Source organism: Oncorhynchus mykiss, chromosome 20, assembly GCF_013265735.2.
Source record: "Oncorhynchus mykiss isolate Arlee chromosome 20, USDA_OmykA_1.1, whole genome shotgun sequence".
Taxonomy (NCBI): domain Eukaryota; kingdom Metazoa; phylum Chordata; class Actinopteri; order Salmoniformes; family Salmonidae; genus Oncorhynchus; species Oncorhynchus mykiss.
Genome location: NC_048584.1, coordinates 9,210,334 through 9,231,800, shown reverse-complemented (window position 1 = coordinate 9,231,800; position 21,467 = coordinate 9,210,334). Strand labels below are relative to the sequence as shown.

Sequence of the window (21,467 nt, the reverse complement as noted above, 5' to 3'; positions counted from 1 at the left end):
CCCTTGGGCTTTATTGCTTATTTAAATTATTTCTAAGTTATTTTGGAGTGACACATCCTCTTGTCCTTAAGTTTGTCTCATAATGAGTGTTACAGCAATCATACCAAAAGGTCAGGTTGTCAAATTCATCTCTCTCACACACACACACTTTCATACTCTCACACGGTCTCAAACACACACACACACACACACACACACACACAGCAGGGCTGGTTGTGACAGTGCCTGGGGTGTTGGCTAACCTCGTGTTGTTTAAATGTCAGGCACAGTGGCCTCGCTGTATCGCGAGTGATTATTAAGGCCTAAATGAATCCTAATGAAACTACTGATTTAGAGGACGACCGATTTTTGTTTTTTTTCACGTCCGATACCAATTTTTGGAGGTCAAAGAGACCGATATGTTATGCCAATAATAAATATAATTAAATTTGAACATTTTGAGACTTTTTCCCCAGAGACAACCATGTATGCAGTAACAAATACATTATACAACCATACAATCAATTTGACTTTGTCTTTAACAATTGAACTACATAACAACATAATGGTTATCATTTATTTGAATGGTCAATCTCTTCATAAACTGGGTAAATCAAGATGTAGCCTAGGCCCACTCACAATACAGGTGAATGCATCTTCAATAGGAGTGTGTTCATCCATTTGAGATATCGAGATCGTTTTGGCTGATTCCAGTGGTCTTTGGGGCTGCAGATGACCATCTGTTTCCCTGTTCATTTGGGACCATTTAGGCCTACTGATCAACAACATTTTCATATAAGTAGTCTATTGTCTTCTTTTAGAAAAAATATGCGCTGTCTCCACTCGCGCAGCCAGACAGTTGGGCTTGGGCAGTTCGTCTCGGCAAGGGGAAAAAGAATCAGCTTTGAAATTAGCACATTTTGCGTTATGGTTTGCTAACGCAAATAAAGTTCTAGAGTAACGTTAGTGAACTGATGTTAGCTTCAGAGCTACATGTACATTTACATGTACATTCTGTATTTATTTTTTTATTGACGGAGTAATCTAATCAATTACATTTGTGTCGATTTAGCTCAAATAGGCCTATCACCTCTTTTTTTTTTTTTTTTAAGATGAGGCTAGTTGATTTGCAGCACGCACTGGTGTAAAGTAAAGCTACTTTAAAGTACCACTTATTGGTACTTTATTTTACTATTTATATTTTGGACCTCTTTTACTTTTACTTCACTACATTCCTTAAGAAAATCTTGTACTTTTTACTCCATACATTTTCCTTGACACCCAAAAGTACTCGTTACATTTTGAATGCTTAGCAGGACAGGAAAATAGTCAAATTCACACACTTATCAAGAGAACATCCCTGGTCATCCCTACTGCCTCTGATCTGGCGGACTCACTAAACACACATGCTTCGTTTTTATAAATGATATGTGAATGTTGGAGTGTGCCCGTGGCTTTCCGTAAATTAAAAAAAACACAAGAAAATGGTGCCGTCTGGCTTGCTTAATATAAGGAATTTGAATTGATTTCAACTTTTGATACTTAAGTATATTTTAAACCAAATACTTTTAGACTTTTACTCAAGTAGAATTTTACTGGGTGACTTACTTTTACCTTAATAGAAAATGACTCAAGTATCTTTACTTTTACTCAAGTATGACAGTTGGGTACTTTTTCCACCCCTGGCAGCCAGCCACCATTAGGCTACTGTGTAGCTGTAGGCCTATTTATAAAATAGTTGTTTCATTGTGTGAATAGTTTTTCCACCTACCCTCCTTTTGTAAAATGGATGCTTCTGGATTTTGGCAATGAGGCCCTTTATTTTCTTCCCCAGATGTATCCCCCTTTTAATGTATCAATTGCCCGTGACATAGCTTTATCATTTATATCCTGTGTTTGACTTGGACAGGAGATCACCGGAGCTGAGTAGCCAACCAGCACCTCCATTTTTCTACTGAGCTCATTGTCCTCATATAGAATATTAGCTCAAAAGTATTGTGGAGCTCTTGCCCATATAAACAGTTGCCTACCAGTCCCAGAAATGAATAGGCCTCCAGCACCTATTTCAGTCCTAGCTCCTAACTTTATTCATCTCATGTCATCATGAGTTTTATTCATTTCTTGGTTGTCTTTTCTTTTGTTCGCATGTGAGCATGTCGGGTTTCTCTGTCCTGTCCTGTGATCACGCCACGGATATAGAAAAAGGCTAATTTGGGGATGTTCGATAGCTGAGTATTTCTTGTCTTAACACACCATCACCAATGAGCCAATCGCTCAGCCTGCCTCTTAGAACCACAGTCCTGCTCAGCGGCGGCAATCAGGAATTTCTCACTGGGGGTAGCTGGGGGTAGCTGTGAGGTAACTTGGCCATTGCACAGGGGGTAGAGGGATGCAACACCGCAGCACCCGTGGGCTCCGACAGAGATCATTGCGGCACAGTCTGGGTTTTTCATTTTTCATGGCTACAAACCCAGGCACTTAATTAATGAAAATATTTGTGTGAAGTAACCGTATATAGTTCTGTATAAAACTTAGCAAAACATTGATTTACTGTGTATGTGTATGTAGCCTACCCTACTATGTGAGAGAGATGCATGGAACAATTCCAATGCCTTTAATGGCAAACAGAGAAACGTTTCATCTCCTTTCTTTGCCCGGCAAAAATGTGGCTTTACGTCTGTATAAACAAATTACATGTCATTTCTAGCCTATTACATTTTATATGACTGGAAACATCAGCAGAATATTTTTAATGCTACAGAAAATACAGGGTATAGCCTACCACTGACAGTCCACGCACTGCCACTGACAGTCCACGCACTGCCACTGACAGTCCACGCACTGCCACTGACAGTCCACGCACTGCCACTGACTGTCCACGCACTGCCACTGACTGTCCACGCACTGCCACTGACTGTCCACGCACTGCCACTGACAGTCCACGCACTGCCACTGACAGTCCACGCACTGCCACTGACTGTCCACGCACTGCCACTGACAGTCCACGCACTGCCACTGACAGTCCACGCACTGCCACTGACTGTCCACGCACTACCACTGACTGTCCACGCACTGCCACTGACAGTCCACGCACTGCCACTGACAGTCCACGCACTGCCACTGACTGTCCACGCACTGCCACTGACTGTCCACGCACTGCCACTGACTGTCCACGCACTGCCACTGACAGTCCACGCACTGCCACTGACAGTCCACGCACTGCCACTGACATTCCACGCACTACCACTGACAGTCCACGCACTGCCACTGACTGTCCACGCACTACCACTGACAGTCCACGCACTGCCCCTGACAGTCCACGCACTACCACTGACAGGTCTGTGGGTTCATTGTGTGAATGAATAAATTCATGAATTTCTCTCTGCCTGTTTTTTTGCAATGCAGCAATGTTTCCATTTAGCCAGTGTGATCACATCATACCATAGCTTCACGTCGCTCTCACCTTTTAAACTTCCACGACAGTTCATTGCCAACACTGTCGCCTATTTTATATCTGTTCAGCAAACAAGTGGATCGATCGACGCTTCTCTCCTCAAAGTTCTAGGTTTCAAACTACAGTACCAGTCAAAGGTTTGGACACAACTATTCATTCAACGGTTTTTCTTTATTTTTACTATTTTCTGCATTGTAGAAATAATAGTGAAGAAATAAACTATGAAATAACACATATGGAATCATGTAGTAACCAAGAAAGTGTTAAACAAATCAAAATATATTTTATATTTTATATTCTTTGCCTTGATGACAGCTTTGCACACTCTTGGCATTCTCTCAACCAGCGTCATGAGGTAGTCACCTGGAATGCATTTCAATTAACAGGTGTGCCATGTTAATTTGTGGAATTTGTGATATCATGCGTCTTGGTGAGAGGTGTAGGAGTCAGGCGCAGGAGAGCAGGGATGTCTGAGAAGCGTGTTTAATAATATAGTCCACCAATGCAAACGGCACAGAACAAAACTCCCAAAACTACGCTCTTGAATAATCGTGCAAACACACGGAGGGACTAACACAGTTCCGACACTTTACATACACGTGCGTAATAGCGAAAAAACAACAAACATCAAATACCATCGAACGCAATACACACAAGTCTAATCCTGCACGAATTACGGCAGGTAACAGGTGCCCTATATACCCACAGAAATCAAAGCAATTGAAAACCAGGTGTGAAAAGGAACACAGACAAAACAACCAGAAAAAGAAAAAGTGATCGGTAATGGCTAGTAGACCGGCGACGCCGAGCGCCGCCCGAACAGGGAGAGGAGTTACCTTCGGTAGAAGTCGTGACAGAATTTCTTTCCTCAATGCATTTGAGCCAACCCGTTGTGTTGTGACAAGGTAGGGGTGCTATACAGAAGATAGCCCTATTTGATAAAATACCAAGTCCATATTATGGCAAGAACAGCTCAAATATGCAAAGAAAATGACAGTCCATCATTACTTTAAGACATAAAAGTCAGTCAATCTGTAAAATTTCAAGAACTTTGAAAGTTTATTTTAAGTGCACAATAAACATCAAGCGCTATGATGAAACTGGCTCTCATGAGGACCGCCACAGGAAAGGAAGACCCAGAGTTACCTCTTCTGCGGAGGATAAGTTCATTAGAGTTAACTGCACCTCAGATTTCAGCTCAAATAAATGCTTCACAGAGTTCAGGTAACAGACACATCTCAACATCAACTGTTCAGAGGAGACTGCGTGAATCAGGCCTTCATGGTCGAATTGTTACAAAGAAACCACTACTTGGTTTGCTTAGACAAAGAAACACAAGCAATGGACATTAGACCTCTGGAAATCGGTCCTTTGGTCTGATGAGTCCAAATGTGAGATTTTTGGTTCCAACCGCCGTGTCTTTGTGAGACGCAGAGTAGGTGAACGGATCATCTCCGCATGTGTGGTTCCCACCGTCAAGAATGGAGGAGGAGGTGTGATGTTGTGGGGGTGTATTTCTGGTGACACTGTCTGTGATTTATTTAGAATTCAAGGCACACTTAACCAGCATGGCTACCACAGCATTCTGCAGCGATACACCATCCCATCGGGTTTGCTCTTAGTGGGACTATCATTTTTCAACAAGACAATGACCCAGGTCACACCTCCAGGCTGTGTAAAGGTTATTTGACCTAGAAGGAGAGTGATGGTGCTGCATCAGATGACCTGGCCTCCCCAATCTCCCTGACCTCAACCCTATTGAGATGGTTTGGGATGAGTTGGACCGCAGAGTGAAGGAAAAGCCAACAAGTGCTCAGCATATGTGGGAACTCCTTTAAGACTGTTGGTGAAGCATTCCAGGTGAAACTAGTTGAGAGAATGCCAAGAGTGTGCAAAGCTGTCATCAAGGCAAAGGTGACTACTTTGAAGAATCTCAAGTATAAAATATGTTTTGATGTCTTCGTTATTGTTCTACAATGTAGAAAATAGTAAAAATAAAGAAAAACCCTTGAATGAGTAGGTGTGTCCAAGTTTTGGACTGGTGCTGTATATTGCTGTTCATTGTCTATATATAGCATAGGCTACCTGTTTAAGAGAGAGGTGAGTTGCCAGAGGAGATGCATCAATTACAAGGAGGGAGCGGTGAAATATCCGCCAGAGTTTAGGCTACCCTTGTCAATAAGTGATTGCACAGATTAAAATGTAGGCCTGGTGCCAACATTACCATCCGTTGGTTCACAAACATGTGTCAACAGCAGATAGAATATGGACAGGCTGTGTGCATGTGTTTCTATTCTCTAATGGTTGTCAATTTCATCTTCTTATACAGTAGCCTAGGCCTATATCACAGCTGTCTCCATATCTCCCCTCCACTTTCCTTGGCAATTTATGTGATGGGCTACATTGATTTGGCATTATCCTATAGTGTCGACTAGTTGTTGATATCCTATAGAAAGGAATTGTAGCAAAGACGAGGTTTTTAATACTTTTTCCCCCCTTTTTTTCTGAGAAAGAAGAAATGTGATTTGAGCAAGATGCGCTGCAGGCGGCTTTGATTAATGGGTCCTTTTAGGTGGGTGGGTGGGTGTGCATGTATGAGTTCGCTAATTATCTCTGTCCATTCAGAGAGTTTCCTAAAATAAGTCGAGCCTGTCTGGACTTTATCTCTTTAATCAGGTAGAAAGAAAACTGTCGGCAGCCAGCGTCACGAGGGTCGGCATGTGCAATTGAGGAAGGATGACAGGTGGCAGTTTTGCATTTCCTCTCTCATTTGATGGGGAGCAGAAAATGAAACGTGATTCATCCTGTAGGATGAATATCCTAATGTTTTCAGTAGCGTATCATTTCTTCCAGTATGTGATGTTTCTCTCATTACGGCGCCCTCTCTAGCCACTGTCTAACAACATACCCTAATGCCACTGAGGAAAGACCGCGGCAATCTATACTTTGCGACCACTGACACTTATGCACACCAACACACACACACACACTCAATACAATTCTATTATCTTTATCGTGAGGTAGTCTGCTGCTGTTTAGCAGTCATTTGTTTGGAAAGAAAATGCTATAATGCTCATTTATTTCACATTTTTAAACATGTACCTTGATGATATCTCAGTTCAATGGGGTAATGGGAACACGTAGGAGATCACAGCATAGAGATCGGCCATAAGGATTACCACCAGGACCAGCAATAACCCGTACAGATGAACATGTAGAGAGAATGTCATGCCGCACCGGATAAAGCCATGAGTAGAATGATGCCGCACAAGAGAAGAGAGAGAGAACGTAACAGGACACCGCTGGGTGTCCATATTCAAATGCCCTAAGAAGTTCTGGGAGAGAGCAATGTCAACTCTAGCTAAGAGGGTCAGGCATAATGTGGGACCTCTGGATGTTTCTGGGGCTTAGAATGGAGAGCAGAGAAAGAGGGATAGAAAATGGAATATCATATCATCATGAATGGATATCATCATGAATGGAAGGAGAGATGTTGTCATTTTTAACAAGCCTATAATTGAGAGAAAGAAAGAGGGTACCACAGACATGCATCTCCAGATGTAGACAAAACAGAAAGCCATTAGCAGTACCCTTGGACACACACACACACCCCAGGAGAGAGAGCCTTGGGCGGGCCGAGAGCTGATAATCTAAAGTGGTTCCCAATCCTTTTCTGAATTTTGCTCTGGCCCAGAGTTCCCCGGAAGTTCTCCCTCATGTGCATATTACCAGTAAGCCTATGGTCTCATGAGTCTTCTCAAGTACCCCCTATGGATAGGCCAAGTATCCCAGGTTAGCACCCCTGGTTGGGAACCACTGATTTAACAATATCGCCCTCTAGCGGGAAAACTACTGTTCCCATAATATCTGATAGGAGAGAGAGAGAGAGAGAGAGAGAGAGGGAGGGAGGGAGGGAGGGGAAAGGATGGAGAGAGAGAGGGAGGGAGGGAGGGAGGGGAAAGGATGGAGAGAGAGAGGGAGGGAGGGAGGGAGGGGAAAGGATGGAGAGAGAGAGGGAGGGAGGTTGAAAAGAGGGAGGATAAGGTGGAGGAGAAAGGGAGAAGAGAGCGGAGGAAATAAAATAACAAGGGAAGTGTTCTCCACGACACATTAGGCAGAGGGAGAGACGATGTAGTTTAATTAAATTCTAATCATGAAGTAATCTGTCGGTCAGGGCTGAGGCAAGGCAGGGTTAATTGAGGGGAATGAGCTGTGTCCAGTTTGATGCATTTTAGCATCACATACTTTGTTTATTCCATGTATATTCATTGCTCTAATCTAGAGCCCTCAAACTCAACTCTGGATCTCGACTCTAGTTCCAGTGTTTTTTCATTGTTTTAAACCTGGGACACCAGGTGGGTGCAATATATTATCAGGTAGAACAGAAAACCACCAGGCTCTGGACCTCGTAGCGTAAGAGTTGAATACCCCTGCTCTAGAGTTAAATGCTCCCCTAACCCCCCCCCCCCCCCCCCATATCAATTAATGCTCCAGACAATGATGTGTAAAATCGGCCTTGATTGTAATTGCTGTGTGCTAGATGTTGGTAGATGTTCTATTGAAGGCCAAAATGGGTTGATTATCAGGTTGCTGGTTGTGCCTAACCTTTTTCTCGCATAGGCTTTACGACGGTTACAAGCAAACACACATCACCTTTTAACAAGTACCCAATCTCTGTTACACACGCCCTTTCTCTCTGGATCTCTTTCCTTTTCTCGTCTCTTTCTTCTTCAGTCTAAAAATCACCTTCCTTTTCACACCCTCTCTTTCTATCATCAGGGAATAGGGATTAGCAGTATTTTACACTAGTGCCGGCTGTCGGCTATACAGCCGATTACAGAGTATTTTTCAGCCGGGTACTTTTTTCCACTTAAATCTACTAGGCTAGTCAGAAAAAAAAGTCTGCTGAGCCCATTGCTGCTAGAATGCTGGAATATGCATATCGTCCAATCTATTGATAGGACAGGCTGTCAGTCACAAAGTGAGCGATGACAGGGAAACGCGGATGGTTCGACCATCTGCTGTCAGTCCCGCCTCTCGGTACCTGGGTGTGCGTGCGAGCTGTGGTTGCAGTCAAATTTCTACACGGAGGAAGAGCGCATGAATTTGCACATCCCGTATAATTTTTATTTTGTTTTATTTAACCTTTATTTAACCAGGTAGGCTAGTTGAGAACAAGTTCTCATTTGCAACTGCGACCTGGCCAAGATAAAGCATAGCAGTGTGAACAGACAACACAGAGTTACACATGGAGTAAACAATTAACAAGTCAATAATACAGTAGAAAAAAGGTGAGTCTATATACATTGTGTGCAAAAGGCATGAGGAGGTAGGCGAATAATTACAATTTTGCAGATTAACACTGGAGTGATAAATGATCAGATGGTCATGTACAGGTAGAGATATTGGTGTGCAAAAGAGCAGAAAATAAAATAAATAAAAACAGTATGGGGATGAGGTAGGTAAAAATGGGTGGGCTATTTACCGATAGACTATGTACAGCTGCAGCGATCGGTTAGCTGCTCAGATAGCAGATGTTTGAAGTTGGTGAGGGAGATAAAAGTCTCCAACTTCAGCGATTTTTGCAATTCGTTCCAGTCACAGGCAGCAGAGAACTGGAACGAAAGGCGGCCAAATGAGGTGTTGGCTTTAGGGATGATCCGTGAGATACACCTGCTGGAGCGCGTGTTACGGGAGGGTGTTGCCATCGTGACCAGTGAACTGAGATAAGGCGGAGCTTTACCTAGCATGGACTTGTAGATGACCTGGAGCCAGTGGGTCTGGCGACGAATATGTAGCGAGAGCCAGCCGACTAGAGCATACAGGTCGCAGTGGTGGGTGGTATAAGGTGCTTTAGTGACAAAACGGATGGCACTGTGATAAACTGCATCCAGTTTGCTGAGTAGAGTGTTGGAAGCAATTTTGTAGATGACATCGCCGAAGTCGAGGATCGGTAGGATAGTCAGTTTTACTAGGGTACGTTTGGCGGCGTGAGTGAAGGAGGCTTTGTTGCGGAATAGAAAGCCGACTCTAGATTTGATTTTCGATTGGAGATGTTTGATATGAGTCTGGAAGGAGAGTTTACAATCTAGCCAGACACCTAGGTACTTATAGATGTCCACATATTCAAGATCGGAACCATCCAAGGTGGTGATGCTAGTCAGGCGTGCGGGTGCAGGCAGCGAACGGTTGAAAAGCATGCATTTGGTTTTACTAGCGTTTAAGAGCAGTTGGAGGCCACGGAAGGAGTGTTGTATGGCATTGAAGCTCGTTTGGAGGTTAGATAGCACAGTGTCCAAGAACGGGCCGGAAGTATATAGAATGGTGTCGTCTGCGTAGAGGTGGATCAGGGAATCGCCCGCAGCAAGAGCAACATCATTGATATATACAGAGAAAAGAGTCGGCCCGAGAATTGAACCCTGTGGCACCCCCATAGAGACTGCCAGAGGACCGGACAGCATGCCCTCCGATTTGACACACAGAACTCTGTCTGCAAAGTAGTTGGTGAACCAGGCAAGGCAGTCATCAGAAAAACCGAGGCTACTGAGTCTGCCGATAAGAATATGGTGATTGACAGAGTCGAAAGCCTTGGCAAGGTCGATGAAGATGGCTGCACAGTACTGTCTTTTATCGATGGCGGTTATGATATCGTTTAGTACCTTGAGCGTGGCTGAGGTGCACCCGTGACCGGCTCGGAAACCAGATTGCACAGCGGAGAAGGTACGGTGGGATTCGAGATGGTCAGTGACCTGTTTGTTGACTTGGCTTTCGAAGACCTTAGATAGGCAGGGCATAGGCAGGGCAGGACTCATCCTTAATGTGTTAAGGATGAGTTGAAATCCACATAGCCTATTGTTTTCTAGCACATTCATTCATTTTATTTCACGCGCTATGTCCGACATTAACGATGGCCTGCTGGCCCGGGGCCACTAAATCACGTTGGGCCAGTGGATATCGTCAGTCACTGGGCCAGTAACTCTTGGGCCAGTAACTTTTCAGTGCCTTTTTGCATGCATTCCAGTTCAACATTTACCTGCTCTGTCGCAATCTACCATTGAAGACTACACGCATAAATGTCATGCTATTTGTATTTGAGAAATCTGATTGGCTGTTCATTCAAGCGCCACCACGCAACTTCTCGAGCAGTACTGATGTCTCACTGAGCGTATTTCTTTTAGGGAAAGTGATTTGCAAAAGTTAACCTCCAATAGTGAACATACTAGCAATATGCTAGCTAGTTGATAGTCTGCAAAAAGAAAGCTTAAAAAAAATACTGAGCATTCCTCTTGGCTAGCCTACTGTAACCATGTCATTTCTCTTTTGGTATGTTTTTCATGGTTTGGGCAAGGCCCCTTAGTTCCAATGAAGGCAAATCTTAACACTACGCTACAGCATACAATGACATTCTAGACGATTCTGTGCTTCTAACTTCGTGGCAACAGTTTGGAAAAGGCCCTTTCCTGTTTCAGCATGACCATGTGGGAAACCTGCTCATTTAACATGCACAAAGCGAGGTCCATACAGAAATGGTTTGTTGAGATTGGTATGGTAGAACTTAACTGTCCTGCACAGAGCCCTGACCTCAACCCCATCAAACACCTTGAGGATGTATTGGAACGACAACTGTGAGCCAGGCCTAAGCGCCCAACATAAGTGCCGAACCTCACTAATGCTCTTGTCGCTGAATGGAAGCAATTACCCGCAGTAATGCTCCAACATCTAGTGTAAAGCCTTCCCAGAGGTGTGAGGCTCTTATAGCAGCAAACGGGGAACCAACTCCATGTTAATGCCCATGATTTTGTAATGAGATGTTAAATGAGCAGGTTTCCACATTCTTTTAGTCATGTTATTGGGAACTGGAACACGCTGTTCACTTTGATCCAGAGCATCCCAAACATGCTCAATGGGTGTCATGTGTGGTGAGTATGGCACATTTGCAGCTTCTGTGAATTGTGTACAGATTCTTGCATTAACATGCTGAAACATGAGGTGATGGCGGGGGATGAATGGCTCGATAATGGGCCTCAGGATCTCGTCATTCGTATCTCTGTGCATTCAAATTGCCATAGATAAAATGCAATTGTGTTCGTTGTTCATAGCTACCCATACCATAACCCCACCGCCATCACGGGGTACTCTGTTCACAAACCGCTCGCTCACCCAACACCATACAAGCTGTCTGCCGTCTGCCAGGTGCAGTTGAAACCGAATTCATCTGAGAAGAACACACTTCTCCAGCGTGTTAGTGGAGGTGAGCATTTGCCCACTGAAGTCAGTTACGACACCGAACTGCCGTAAGTTCAAGACCCTGGTGAGGCTTGCGAGCATGCAGATGAGCTTCCCTGAGACAGTTTCTGACAGTTTGTGCAGAAATGATTCGGTTGTGCAAACCCACAGGTTCATCAACTGTCCGGGTGGCTGCGCTGACGCAATCCCGCAGGTGAAGAAGTCAGATGTGGAGGTCCTGGGCTGGCGTTGTCTGTGGTTGGACATGCTGCCAAATTCTCTAAAACAACGTTGGCGGCGGCTTTTGGTCATTTTAATGTTCATTTATTTATCTGGCAACAGCTCTGGTGGACATTGCTGCAGTCAGCATGCCAATTGCACGCTCCCTCAACTTGAGACATCTGAAATGTCTTGAGTCAAGTATTCAACACATTTGTTACGGCAAAGCTACATTTTCTTAAGTCACATAAGCGGCATGGACTCACTCTGTAAAAACTGAGGATGGATAAAGAGCATTGTAGTTACTCCACAATACTAACCTAAATGACCGGGTGAAAAGAAGAACGTGTCACGGCTGGCTAGGTGTGTAGAGAGGAATCAGGCGCAGAGAGCAGAGAGGTCCAGGGGAAAGATGCACTTTAATGCGGCACCAAATGTAAATGCCCAAACACGCAGGGCGCCAAAACACTGACCAACCCAAAACAACGGGTAACACGGTCCAGAGCACAAACAACACCAACGACACAACGTGAACATTAAAATAATCCCGCACAACAAAGGGGCGGGTTCCACACGCTAAATAGGGAAGCAAATCACACACACACAAAATAGGAACAGGTGTAACTAATGAGACAAAACTAACAGAAAAGAAAAAGGGATCAGTGGCGGCTAGTAGGCCGGTGACAACGACCGCCGAGCGCCACCCGAACAGGCGGGGGGGACAACTTCGACGGGAGTCGTGACAGAAAGTCTGTACAGAATAAGAAAATATGCCAAACATGCTTCCTGTTTGCAATAAGACACTAAAGTAATACTGCAAAATATGTGGAAAAGAAATGTACTTTTTGTCCTGAATATAAAGCATTATGTTTGGGGGAAATCCAACATCACTGAGTACTACTTGTCATATTTTCAAGCATGGTGGTAGCTGCGTCATGTTATGGATATGCTCATCATTAGCAAGGACTAGGGAGTTTTGTTTGTATAAAAATAAAGACCTGAGAACAGGCACAATCCTAGAGGAAAACCTGCTTTCCAACAGACACTGGGAGACCAATTTTTACTTTCAGAAGGACAATAACCTTAAACCCAAGGCCATGTATACACAAGTTACTTACCAAGACGACATTGAAGGTTCCTGAGTGGCCCATTGTTAAGGTGAGTGAATGAGGACCCAAAAGCGAACTAACTTAAACAGAGCTTCTTTAATAACCACACAAAGGTAGGCTCAGATAGACCGGCAGATTCCGACAGGACAGGACAAGGTTACAGCAAACATGACGATAGTCTGGCTCAGGCATGAAACACAAACAAACAAGAATCCGACAAGGACAGGAGCAGAAACAGAGAGAGATATAGGGACCTAATCAGAGGGAAAAAGGGAACAGGTGGGGAACGGGGTGAATGGGTAGTTAGAGGAGACAAGGGACAGCTGGGGGAAAGCGGGGGAGAAAAGGTAACATAACAACGACCAGCAGAGGGAGACAGGGTGAAGGGAAAGGACAGAGACAAGACACAACATGACAGTACCCCCCCACTCACCGAGCGCCTCCTGGCGCACTCGAGGAGGAAACCTGGCGGCAACGGAGGAAATCCTCGATCAGCGCACGGTCCAGCACGTCCCGAGAGGGAACCCAACTCCTCTCCTCAGGACCGTACCCCTCCCAATCGACAAGGTACTGGTGACCACGGCCCCGTGGACGCATGTCCAAAATCCTGCGGACCCTGTAGATGGGTGCGCCCTCGACAAGGATGGGGGGGGGGGGGGGGAAGACGAGCGGGGGCGCGAAGAACGGGCTTAATACAGGAGACATGGAAGACCGGGTGGACGCGACGAAGGTATCGCGGAAGAAGAAGTCGAACTGCGACAGGATTAATGACCCGAGAAATACGGAACGGACCAATGAACCGCGGGGTCAACTTGCGAGAAGCCGTCTTAAGGGGAAGGTTCTGAGTGGAGAGCCAAACTCTCTGACCGCGACAATATCTAGGGCTCTTCGTTCTACGCTTATTAGCAGCCCTCACAGTCTGCGTCCTATAACGGCAAAGTGCAGACCTGACCCTCTTCCAGGTGCGCTCGCAACGTTGGACAAAAGCCTGAGTGGAGGGGACGCTGGACTCGGCGAACTGAGATGAGAACAGCGGAGGCTGGTACCCGAGGCTACTCTGAAAAGGAGATAGCCCGGTCGCAGACGAAGGAAGCGAGTTGTGGGCGTATTCTGCCCAGGGGAGCTGTTCTGACCAAGACGCAGGGTTGCGAAAAGAAAGACTGCGTAAGATGCGACCAATAGTCTGATTGGCCCGTTCTGCTTGACCGTTAGACTGGGGGTGAAAGCCGGAAGAGAGACTGACGGAAGCCCCAATCAAACGGCAAAACTCCCTCCAAAATTGAGACGTGAATTGCGGACCTCTGTCCGAAACGACGTCTGACGGAAGGCCATGAATTCTGAAAACATTCTCGATGATGATTTGTGCCGTCTCTTTAGCAGAAGGAAGCTTAGCAAGGGGAATGAAATGGGCCGCCTTAGAGAACCTATCGACAACCGTAAGAATAACAGTCTTCCCCGCTGACGAAGGCAGTCCGGTGACAAAATCTAAGGCGATGTGAGACCACGGTCGAGAGGGAATAGGAAGCGGCCTGAGACGGCCGGCAGGAGGAGAGTTACCGGACTTAGTCTGCGCGCAGACCGAACAAGCAGCCACGAAACGACGCGTGTCATGCTCCCGGGTGGGCCACCAAAAACGCTGGCGAATGGAAGCAAGCGTACCCCGAACGCCAGGGTGGCCGGCTAACTTGGCAGAGTGAGCCCACTGAAGAACGGCCAGACGAGTAGGAACGGGAACGAAAAGAAGGTTCCTAGGACAAGCGCGCGGCGACGGAGTGTGAGAGAGCGCTTGTTTTACCTGCCTCTCAATTCCCCAGACAGTCAACCCGACAACACGCCCCTCAGGGAGAATCCCCTCGGGGTCAGTGGAGGCTACTGAAGAACTGAAGAGACGAGACAAAGCATCAGGCTTGGTGTTCTTAGAGCCCGGACGATAAGAAATCACGAACTCGAAACGAGCGAAAAACAGCGCCCAACGCGCCTGACGCGCATTAAGTCGTTTGGCAGAACGGATGTACTCAAGGTTCCTATGGTCAGTCCAAACGACAAAAGGAACGGTCGCCCCCTCCAACCACTGTCGCCATTCGCCTAGGGCTAACCGGATGGCGAGCAGTTCGCGGTTACCCACATCATAGTTACGTTCCGACGGCGACAGGCGATGAGAAAAATATGCGCATGGGTGGACCTTGTCGTCAGAGAGGGAGCGCTGAGAAAGAATGGCTCCCACGCCCACCTCTGACGCGTCAACCTCGACAACGAACTGTCTAGAGACGTCAGGTGTAACAAGGATAGGAGCGGATGTAAAACGATTCTTGAGGAGATCAAAAGCTCCCTGGGCGGAAACGGACCACTTAAAGCACGTCTTGACAGAAGTAAGGGCTGTGAGAGGAGCGGCAACCTGACCGAAATTACGGATGAAACGACGATAGAAGTTCGCGAAGCCGAGAAAGCGCTGCAGCTCGACGCGTGACTTAGGGACGGGCCAATCAATGACAGCTTGGACTTTAGCGGGATCCATCTTAATGCCTTCAGCGGAAATAACAGAACCGAGAAATGTGACGGAGGAGGCATGAAAAGTGCACTTCTCAGCCTTCACAAAAAGACAATTCTCTAAAAGGCGCTGGAGGACACGTCGAACGTGCTGAACATGAATCTGGAGTGACGGTGAAAAAATCAGGATATCGTCAAGGTAAACGAAAACAAAGATGTTCAGCATGTCTCTCAGGACATCATTGACTAATGCCTGAAAGACAGCTGGAGCGTTAGCGAGGCCGAAAGGAAGAACCCGGTATTCAAAGTGCCCTAACGGAGTGTTAAACGCCGTCTTCCACTCGTCCCCCTCCCTGATGCGCACGAGATGGTAAGCGTTACGAAGGTCCAACTTAGTGAAAAACCTGGCTCCCTGCAGGATCTCGAAGGCTGAAGACATAAGAGGAAGCGGATAACGATTCTTAACTGTTATGTCATTCAGCCCTCGATAATCTATGCAGGGGCGCAGAGACCCGTCCTTCTTCTTGACAAAAAAAAACCCCGCTCCGGCGGGAGAGGAGGAGGGGACTATGGTACCGGCGTCAAGAGCTACAGACAAATAATCCTCGAGAGCCTTACGTTCGGGAGCCGACAGAGAGTATAGTCTACCCCGGGGGGGAGTGGTTCCCGGAAGGAGATCAATACTACAATCATACGACCGGTGTGGAGGAAGAGAGGTGGCCCTGGACCGACTGAACACCGTGCGCAGATCGTGATATTCCTCCGGCACCCCTGTCAAATCACCAGGCTCCTCCTGTGAAGAAGAGACAGAGGAAACAGGAGGGATAGCAGACATTAAACATTTCACATGACAAGAGACGTTCCAGGAGAGGATAGAATTACTAGACCAATTAATGGAAGGATTATGACAAACTAGCCAGGGATGGCCCAAAACAACAGGTGTAAAAGGTGAACGAAAAATCAAAAAAGAAATGGTTTCGCTATGATTACCAGAAACAGTGAGGGTTAAAGGTAGCGTCTCACGCTGAATCCTGGGGAGAGGACTACCATCCAGGGCGAACAAGGCCGTGGACTCCCTTAACTGTCTGAGAGGAATGTCATGTTCCCGAGCCCAGGTCTCGTCCATAAAACAGCCCTCCGCCCCAGAGTCTATTAAGGCACTGCAGGAAGCTGACGAACCGGTCCAGCGTAGATGGACCGACAAGGTAGTGCAGGATCTTGAAGGAGAGACAGGAGTAGTAGCGCTCACCAGTAGCCCTCCGCTTACTGATGAGCTCTGGCTTTTACTGGACATGAAGTGACAAAATGACCAGCAGAACCGCAATAGAGACAGAGGCGGTTGGTGATTCTCCGTTCCCTCTCCTTAGTCGAGATGCGGATACCTCCCAGCTGCATAGGCTCAGCTCCCGAGCCGGCAGAGGAAGATGGTAGTGATGCGGAGAGGGGGGCAACGGAGAACGCGAGCTCCTTTCCACGAGCTCGGTGACGCAGATCAACCCGTCGCTCAATGCGAATAGCGAGTTCAATCAGGGAATCCACGCTGGAAGGGACCTCCCGGGAGAGAATCTCATCCTTTACCTCTGCGCGGAGACCCTCCAGAAAACGAGCGAGCAAAGCCGGCTCGTTCCAGCCACTGGAGGCAGCAAGAGTGCGAAACTCAATAGAGTAGTCTGTTATGGATCGATTACCTTGACATAGGGAAGACAGGGCCCTGGAAGCCTCCTCCCCAAAAACAGATCGATCAAAAACCCGTATCATCTCCTCCTTAAAGTCCTGATACTGGTTAGTACACTCAGCCCTTGCCTCCCAGATTGCCGTGCCCCACTCACGAGCCCGTCCAATAAGGAGAGATATGACGTAGGCGACACGAGCAGTGCTCCTGGAGTAAGTGTTGGGCTGGAGAGAAAACACAATATCACACTGGGTGAGGAACGAGCGGCATTCAGTGGGCTCCCCAGAGTAACACGGCGGGTTATTGATTCTGGGCTCCGGAGATTCGAAAGCCCTGGAAGTGGCCGGTGGATCGAGGCGGAGATGGTGAACCTGTTCTGTGAGGTTGGAGACTTGGGTGGCCAGGGTCTCAACGGCATGTCGAGCAGCAGACACTTCCTGCTCGTGTCTGCCTAGCATCGCTCCCTGGATTCCGACGGCTGAGTGGAGAGGATCCGAAGTCGCTGGGTCCATTCTTGGTCGGATTCTTCTGTTAAGGTGAGTGAATGAGGACCCAAAAGCGAACTAACTTAAACAGAGCTTCTTTAATAACCACACAAAGGTAGGCTCAGATAGACCGGCAGATTCCGACAGGACAGGACAAGGTTACAGCAAACATGACGATAGTCTGGCTCAGGCATGAAACACAAACAAACAAGAATCCGACAAGGACAGGAGCAGAAACAGAGAGAGATATAGGGACCTAATCAGAGGGAAAAAGGGAACAGGTGGGGAACGGGGTGAATGGGTAGTTAGAGGAGACAAGGGACAGCTGGGGGAAAGCGGGGGAGAAAAGGTAACATAACAACGACCAGCAGAGGGAGACAGGGTGAAGGGAAAGGACAGAGACAAGACACAACATGACACCCATTTACAGTTTTGACTTAAATGGGATTGAAAATCTCTGGCACGACTTGAAAATGACTGTCTAGTAGTGGTGCAACAGATCACAAAACTCATGGTTCGGATCACGGTTTTGAGTCACGTATCGGATCGTTTTTCAGATCAGCAAAAAAAAAAGGGAGACACAACTTTGCTTTCCATTTATTACTTAAAGAACATTAAAAGCAAGGAACTTTTCAATGTTTAAATAAAATATTAAAATAAAATATTCAATACTCAATTGTTAAATTAAAGTGCAATATGAGGCATGATACCTTCTTCCTTTGAACAATAGTGAATGAAAAAATAGCCTGTGTCCACGTCATCAAACAAAAGTACAAAAAGAAAGAAAGCAAAACAGAGCTGAGCTTATAAATTAAAATTATTTTTTCCAAAAGATGAGGATGTCTACATTGTCTGGGGAGAGGGTAGACCTCTTTGCAGTCACTATGTCCCCTGCCGTGGAGAACACCCTCTCGCTAGGAACTGAATTGCCAGGCACAGTAAGGTAGTGTCTTGTCGTCATGGCAATGTGAGGGTATTTACACTCATTGCTTTTCCACCATGTCAGTAGATCACCATCCACTGCAATGACACTTGCTGCCTTGTAGGATGCCACCTCTTCTTTGATGGTCTTGGCAAACGTCTTGCCTGTGTCCTTGCTCGCAAAGGTCTTCCCGAAAAGCTCCTTCATGACTGAATTATTTTGCAGAGGAGGTGCCTCTGAGTCTGCTCCTGTCGGCTCTGTGGCTTGACCCTGCAGAAAAAATGACTTGTTCTATTAAACTAATGATTTAGTTTCATATTTCATAGAACTATAATCGTGGCAATAACATTTAATAAAAGCCATTATTATTCCAAGTCAAAAATGGATGATTCTAATAGCGATAGCATTGACTAAGATTAGACTGCACTATATGTATTATTTAAGTAATTCACTATTTTTTCTTTTTTTTCTTTTACCTCTTCAGTGGCCAGAATCTCAGTGGTGACATCACTGTATGTCCTCCGGGGCAGCGCAGGGTCTAGGTGAGACAGGGACTTGAACCTTGGATCCAGTGCAGTAGCTCTATGAAAGTAGTCCAGTACATTAGGGGGGCATCTGGGGTTCAGGTCCTCTCTAATGGCAGCCTTGACATCTCTAGTGATGGTGCTGTCTTCCTCACTTGGGGCCATGGATTGTAGAATCCTTGTTTTCAGAGGCAGGATCACGGACACAGACGGTGCAGTTTCAGTGCTCCTTAGGGTTGTAACTGTTTTGAGGGGTTTGAGCACCTGGAGGACCTCCTCTGCCACTTTCACGTCATCATCAGACAAGGTGATGATGTTTTTGTCTTTTTTAGGGTCTTGTCTGTCAGTGCAGAGTATACAGCTGCCTGCTGCTCAAGATAGCTCTCCAACATGTCATAAGTAGAGGTCCATGTTGTTGTGACATGGTGTATGAGCTTGTGAGTCGGTAGCTGTAACATTTCCTGCTTGGTGTTAAGCACATGAGTGGCTGTTGTGCTCCGGTGTAAAAAGGAAACCACCTTCCTGATCCTCCCAAGGAGGCGTTCCATCTGGTTCACTGAGATTCCCCTTTAGGATGCTAAATTGATCACATGTGCAAAGCAAGCTATCTGTGGCCCCAGTTCAGCCTCTATCACTGCATTTGCTTGGTTCTTGGCATTATCTGTGGTGGTTGGGATATTGCTGTTGGGCCTCTCTAGCTTCCACTCTGCTCCTGCTCCTAGCAGTACCTGCGCCAGATTTGTGCCTGTGTGACTCTGATAGAGGGGGCTTGTCTGTAGCACCGGACTTCACATCTCTCACGCCTCTGGTGTAGTGAGCAGTCACATTCACTTAGCTTTCCGTTGCCCTGGAGGTCCAGCCGTCTGTGGTGAGGGCAACAGAGGATGTCTTGGATAATTCGTCAACAATTTTGATATTTTCCTGTTCATAAAGATCTGGCACGATATTATTTCAAAGTGTATTTGTCACGTAACCAATAGTGCAAAAAAGGTATTAGGTGAACAATAGGTAAGTAAAGAAATAAAACAACAGTATAAAGACAGGCTATATACAGTAGCGAGGCTATAAAAGTAGCGAGGCTACATACAGACACCGGTTAGTCAGGCTGATTGAGGTAGTATGTACATGTAGATATGGTTAAAGTGACTATGCATATATGATGAACAGAGAGTAGCAGTAGTGTAAAAGAGGGGTTGGCGGGTGGTAGGTGGGACACAATGCAGATAGCCTGGTTAGCCAATGTGCAAGAGCGCATTCGTGCAGGAGCACATTCGTGTACATACTACCTCAATTGGGCCCAATTGAGGTAGTATGTACACGAATGTATAGTTAAATTGATTATGCATATAATGTGTAGCAGCAGCATAAAAGAGGGGTTGGGGGGAGGCACACAATGCAAATAGTCCGGGTCGCCATTTGATTATCTGTTCAGGATTATCTGTTCATGTCTTGGCGGTAAAAAGAGAACGGTAGTAGAGAAAACAGTCTATGACTGGGGTGGCTGGGGTCTTTGACAATTTTTAGGACCTTCCCCTGACTCCGCCTGGTGTAGAGGTCCTGGATGGCAGGCAGCTTAGCCCCAGTGATGTACTGGGCCGTACGCACTACCCTCTGTAGTGCCTTGCGGTCGGAGGCCGAGCAATTGCCGTAACAGGCAGTGATGCAACCAGTCATGCTCTCGATATTGCAGCTGTAGAACCTTTTGAGGATCTCAGGACCCATGCCAAATCTTTCGAGTTTCCTGAGGGGGAATATGCTTTGTCGTGTCCTCTTCACGACTGTCTTGGTGTGTTTGGACCATTCTAGTTTGTTGTTGATGTGGACACCAACCTGCTCCTCTACAGCCCCGTTGATGAGAATGGGGGCGTGCTCGGTCCATCTTCACACTGAAGTGGGTGCGCGAGGGGATTTCGTAGCGTGGCTCAAGCCCTTTCGCCATATTTTTCAACTCTTTGTTTTCCACAACAGAGTATGGCCTCATGTCTGCCGCGATAAACATCCCAATAGATTTGGTGATGACTTTAGTCCGGTCTGACTCTGCAGCAACGGGCTGCTTAAATGCCGCGGTGAGAAGTTGTCTCTGGGCTGAGTTGGCTCCCGTCACTGACACACCAGGGGGATGACGCTCCAAATGTGTGGCCACGCTCCATGTATTTCCATGATCCTACAGCTTTGTTGTGGCACAATGCCAACACACCGTAATGGTGTTGTCCACCACCCTTCTTCCGTCATCATATTTGACAGGGAAGTCAAAATGCTCCCATACGTGAGACTTAAATGAAGCGGGAGGCTTTTCCAGTTCTTCAGCTCCTCTGCTAGCTCCATGTCTGTTCATGGTCTTATTTTCTTCTTTGCTTTTTGTCAACGTGAGCATCCAGGATTGATTCGTT

At 46.4% G+C, this 21,467-nt stretch overlaps 1 protein-coding gene across 1 annotated transcript in view; it reads left to right on the top strand.

Annotated features, from left to right (window-relative positions):
• spata20 (spermatogenesis associated 20) overlaps nt 1-21,467 on the top strand; it is a 78,225-nt gene that overhangs the window by 39,713 nt on the left and 17,045 nt on the right. The gene's annotated exons all lie outside the window — the stretch shown is intronic.